The 6,278-nt window shown below is 35.6% G+C and overlaps 1 pseudogene; it reads left to right on the top strand.

The window, feature by feature from the left end:
- The first annotated feature begins 1,648 nt into the window (after positions 1 to 1,648).
- LOC149148463 (uncharacterized) lies at positions 1,649 to 4,400 on the top strand (annotated as a pseudogene).
- Positions 4,401 to 6,278: the final 1,878 nt, after the last annotated feature.

The raw sequence follows: 6,278 nt of genomic DNA, 5'->3' as shown, positions 1-6,278 counted from the left end.
ACCTCTTTGTTAGGCCCTCTTCACAACTTCTATCTAGCTTTCGTCTAAGGTGGAATTCCACTCAGACCATTTCTACAAAATTTGGAGTGTGCTTCTGCCCAAAAAATTTGGATCCTCAGAAATGCACATTCTAAATTATATGCATCCTTTAATTTTCTCTTTTCTAGATAATGTGGCTCTATAGTTTGGAGTTATAATGATAGAAAGTGCTCCACGAAAGGAAGCTCTTTTATTTATGGGTGTTGAAGACATTTCAAAACATGGATATAGGTATGAAGCTTGTTTGAAAGAAAATATGAAAGAAATGACCCAGAGATTCCTGTAAAATGTAAAGAAAATTCAAACAAAGAGAGAATAGGGACCCATGGATATGCCATTTCCAAACTTCTCAATTACATCATCAAGGTTGGCTGCCCCACACTCAGTCTAAGTAATCTGCCCAATTTTCTTAGCCATAGTCATCCGAGAAAGCAAATCCTCAACTCTTGCTTCAATGGATTGGCCATGGTCCATTTAATTGTTTAGTCTTGTGAATTTAATTGGAAATATGTTATTGCAGTTTCCAAAATTTTCAAATTTTAGTGAAAACAATAAATAATGCATTCTAATGAATCTAGATATCTCAGTGAAAAAAATAAATTTATGTATCAGTTACTAGAAACATATGCACAACAAACGATACAATTAATTCAATCATGATTTTGGGTTTTAACTGAGGAAGTAGCATAAGGCACATTTATTTTATTTCAATTCAATAAAATTATAGAAGAAATTTGATTTATAATCTCAAAAATAACTAAGATGGAATGAGGTGATTAAGGCAGAATGTGTTAATTACTTTCATTTTTAATGTAGTTTGTATATAATGTGTTAATTGTATAGTTTGCATGTAAAATTTACCTAAAAGATTAAAATGTAAAAATTAGTGTGATAATTTTTAATATATTAAAGATCTTTAATTTTGTGTATATTTAATTTTTATTCTCAAGGAAGTGGCTATAGCACTGTTTTCATCCTCTATTCATCAAGTTGGTTGTTTCTTGAATAGTGTCAAATATTGCATGTGCTGGAGGTTCAAATGGTAGACTCATGGCTGCCCCAAAAACTCTAGGGTTTTATCTCTTTAAGTGGTTGTTTATTCAAATTAGAATTTTGATATGGTAACAAATTTAGAATTCAATTTAAAAAAAACATATTTAAAGTGTTTTATTGTTTTATTTCTTCTATTTATAAGCAATTGTCTCCAATCTAAAATTACATTTTTTTCTCAAAAAAATAATTATTCTCTACATCAATCAAATTAACTTGAATGAAATCATTCCATTCGTGATGGTCAAAATTATCAATTAATATATATAGAATATTATGTACTAAATTTTTATTTTTTTATTTCCTTTATTTAAAATGGAATTTTAATGTAATTAAAAGGTAATTTTAAAATTTCTTCAAGGTAAAAGGTTCTTGATGGGGAAAATATAGATCCAAATTCCAAATTCCAACCCCTTCTCCAGCCTTTTTAAACATACGAATTACCTATTCAATGAAATCTGCTCATACCTTCTAGTTATTTTCTAAAGTTCTCTACAAGGAGGGCTTAGGGAATTAAACCTAGCAGATTAGATTGTAGGCTCTCGAATTTTGGGGAAGAATGGCCCGTAATGAAGAGAAGGAAAAATCTATATTGAATTGGTTCTTGAAATTCAAGAACGAAGAGAAGAATAAACCCAAGGAGAGGCGCTCATTCCTGGCCTCAGAATGCCGCGATCTTGCAGAGGCACACAAATGGAGGTAGCAGATAATATGAGAGATTGGATGGAAGGTCATGGAGATTTAGAACCCAGACCTCAGTGAACACTACCTCCCAGACCTCAACGATGAGATCAACAAGTTGATTAGGGGAAAGGAGCACTGTCAAGCTCAGATCATAGCGCTTGGCAACCCTAATTATGCCAAAGTAGGGGCCCAGATGATAGACTTGGAAGGAAAGTAGGTTGATGTGCACAGTGCTGTCGGTGCCAACATTTTACACTAGCCACAAGAAGGGTTTAACTCAGGCTTCACTATATCCCTATTATTATTTCAATTGTGGCATCGGGATTGATTATGAAAGAAAGAAAACCACATGTGGTGGCCATTCCATTCATGGCATAGGGCCATCTCATTCAATTCATGGAATTGGCAAAGCTTCTGGCTTCACAGTGCCTTGTCATTTCATATATAACGACTCCTGTGAATGCCAAATGGCTCGAGCCTCAAGTCCATGGATTGAATCTGGACATCTAGCTGGTGTCTCTACTGATGCCTTCCATCGAGGGACTGCCTCTAGAAATCGAAAGCTCCGACAACATTCCCCATGATGTCTTCCAGAAACTGGTCACTTCGTCCCACAAGTTAGTCAGCCCTTTGGAAGAATGGCTAGAGTAGCAACTGAATACCGAGGAGGTGCCCCATTACTTTCCCCCAATCTCATGCATCATTGGTGACATGACTACGGGATGGATTCACCACTCGAGCCACAAGTTCGGGATTCCCATCATGGTTTTCTGCATAGCCAGGGCATTTTCCTGGTCCATCATGCATTGTCTTCAACTACACGTCGCAGAAGAGCATGGAGGGAGACGACGAATTTTTTGACATTCCTGAACTGAACTTTGACCTCAAGCTGCGAAAATTGGACATGAACCTGAACACAACGGGATATTGATTCTTTTCCCATGTGGGATTTTTTGACAGAAATCATTAACAACATCATGGACAGTTGGGGTATCCTCATTAATACGTTTTACAATGATATAGTTATTGACCCAAGAATTACTAATGACCAGGGAAAGGTGGTGGATATCAATGAGGAGGAATGCTTGTGGTGGCTGGGTTCTCGAGCCTGCTAAATTCTTAGCTGTCCTCAAAGAGCTATTCGATAAAACCCCCGAGGCAAAGAAGAGGAGGTCTACGTATGAGATTTAAAAGTGAAACAATGCAAGTTATTATGGCTACAAGGATGACAAGGACAAGATCTTGGAGAAAGTCAAGCAACTTGCAGAGGAGGAGATGCGGGCCAGGGTGCTGAGAGAGTGGCAAAGGATTGAGTCCATCGAGAGGGAGGCTAGGTTAATAGTGAAGAGTGGGGAGGTCACTTCCATTAAGCCGATTCTATTCAAGGAAGAAGAGGATGTGGTGAAATAAATTGGAGAGCAGGAGAGGGGAACCAACAACAAAGAGATTGAGAGTTTGTTTCCCATGTTCCCCTACTGGATGAGGATGTTATGAAACCAGCTCACAAAAAGATAGAAAAGATAGATGAATTCCTTATAAATCAGCCTCTTCGAGGGGGAAACCTCCTTTACATTACACAAATGAACAATTCTTGGATGATACAAATGACAAGACCTTCTTTCTATATATAGGAGTCTAAGGGGTCATAATATAATCAGAGCCGACATAACAATAATAATGTAACGGCACAATAACAATAGTGGGCTTCTATTGGGCACAATAATAACAATATGGGGACTACATGGGCACAACAATATAATAAGCAGGTTGTACTAATAACAATAAGGGGTTACACTAGTAGTATAGGGGCCTAACATGCCCCTCTCCTTCAAAACTTTTTGTCCTCAACGCTTGAGTAGTTCTTGATGCATCTATATAAAATTCTTGTCCTCCCATGTGGAATCTTCAGTGGGTAAGTTCTTCCACTTGATTAGATACTCTGAAATTGATCGATTTCGTAGCTATCACAGGTTCTTGTTTCTATTACTGCTCCAGGTTCCAATATGATTTTTCCTTCATCTTCAAGTTCTGGCAATATTGTTTGAATTGGGATATGTTGCAACTTTTGAATGAGTGGCCATAGTTCTTCGTCCTTCTTCCATTCATCCCTTGCTTCGTTTATCCAATCTCATTGGATAATAGAAATAGTACAAACCAATTCTTCCACATCCTCATCCTTTCTTGAGAGTGTATCTGCAACAAAATTTTGCTTCCCTTTTCTGTAGATGATGTCAAAGTCATAACCCAACATATTTGTGACCCATTTTTTCTGTTCTTCTAAAGATCATATTTGTTCTAAAAAGAATTTAAAACTATCATCATCCATTTTTACCTGGAAGTGTCTTCCCATTTGGTAAGGTTGCCATTTCTTAAGTGCATGTAGTATTGCCAACATTTCCTTCTCATAAATAGCTTTCTTGAGATGTAGCTGTAAAAATACCCAATCACCTACATCAAAACTTTTTTCGCTGCGATGTTGATCTACATGTTGTTTCGACCTAACAGAGGAATAGATTGAGTGCATGGTTATGGAGAAGAAGAAACATGATTTTCTTAGTAAATAAACGAGTGAGGATCTTCTGGAGGAGCACTTCCAGGCCAAGGCAATGCTTGATATTCAACAATAAGGTATTCTGTTGAAGCTTATGGATCTTTAGTTTTTTTTTTTTCAAATGACCTTCTCCTTTTCCATGAGATTTTCCTTTTCCATGAGGGTGGGGTTGTCAATTCTCCCATGAGGGTGGTGAAGAATTTGTGCATTTCATGTTTCAGAAAAAAAGGACAATGTTGAGTGTATATCTTTGGTGATTTTGGTAGAATAGTTTTCCTCAGACCTAACAACTAAGTGAAAAAAATCTATTTTATACCCTAAAGCATGTTTTGAACAATTTTCACCATTCATCTCATCTTTGAGAACAATTAGCACACAATTTACATAATAATTATTTGATAACCTATTCAAAATTTGAACGATTCCATCCCAAGTGCATTGGTTTAAACTTAGTGTTAGATTAGTTTTGATCATCAAGTATATATCAATATAGTGTTTTAGTAGTATTGTACTCATACTTTCCTTTAGTATAGGCTATCTGCTAATGAATTGTGTCTCTTATTTGAGTGCTTAAAGTTCACATGTGATGTTTCTTTTTGTATTTAGACATTGTCACTCATGTAGTATTATGATCTGAAACAAAAGTTTTCACACTACACAATTTTCCACCATTAGTAAGTTTTAATCTCTCATTTAGTTAGAAGAATTGATTTTATTTCTCATCATGGTTCTCTGCTCGTGGCTTATATTATTTGGTGTTATATCTTGAACATCTAATGATGTTATTAGCTAAATTGAAGTCATCAAATATTTTGTGAACTTGGTGGTTTTGTGTCATTCTCGAATGGTAAATATGAGTATGAAGGCTAAACAATTGACATGCTTTAATTCAGATTTGATTTTTTTCTACAATATAAGAATCAAGTTATAATTAATAAATATATATTTATGAAAAAGTAGGATTTCACAGCTTGTATTTCTCTTTGGACATTAATATAATAATTGTATCTTATCTTTGCTTGAGTTGTGTTGCATGCATTTTTCCAAAGAAATATCTGAAAGTCTTTTTCATGTGTCATGGCCTTATTAGCCCCTATGATGGCATTTTTCTCGACCGCCCTATTTTTCCCTGGGTTGTAAAGTGCTGCAACTCTCTCTTGATTCCTTCCTTATTGTAAAAAAACTTGAGCTCCTTGGAGGTATACTATCTCACATTGTCCAATCTCAAGGCTTTGATATTCATACTTGTGTGGTTTTCAATGAGAGCTCTGAACTCCTAAAACTTGCTAAACACCTCATCCTTGATCTTTAGTAAGTAGACCCAAGTATTACAATAAGAATCACCAATAAAGGAAATACAATACATGCTTCATGTTATTATCACTAGTAATACTGACTTCAGTCCAAAAAAACTATACACTGGAGCTCAAGTTTTGACGGCGACTATCCAAGGGCGAGGTAAAGATGTGCAATCAAAATATATATCTCTATGTTTCACATAGCTTTAATATTACTTTTCCTCTCTTATCATGATGGTTCAACTTTGATTGTAAAATTGAATTTGGAAGGCACATCTATTAATGAAGTATCAATTGTTCTTTAGGGTGATCAAGATGGTCTATTAAGGTTTGTTTGGCTACATCATTGGAATGAGTTGCTTGATGGAAATGGTTTTTTTTGTCTTCCTATTTATTTTAAAGTCAAACTCTCCACTCACTGTGTCTCTTGGTCCTATGGATCTATTTGCACAACTTCTATGATTGTCTAGAAATTCATCTTCTCCATGGATTGGGCACTGCAAATTACAGGTCTCTCTCTAAGGACAACAATATTGCTATTCTTTTACATGATGATGGTAGTTTGAAGATATTCTCATTTAGAATGGGTAGTGTAACTCAAGGAGGATTGGATTTACTAATACATGATTGTAGTATTAATTCAGAGCAAGTGAAAA

The sequence above is a fragment of the Pinus tabuliformis genome, chromosome 9, assembly GCF_031772625.1.
Source record: "Pinus tabuliformis cultivar Carrire ecotype Pingquan chromosome 9, CPIR1, whole genome shotgun sequence".
Taxonomy (NCBI): Eukaryota; Viridiplantae; Streptophyta; class Pinopsida; order Pinales; family Pinaceae; genus Pinus; species Pinus tabuliformis.
This window is presented reverse-complemented; position numbering and strand designations above follow the sequence as displayed.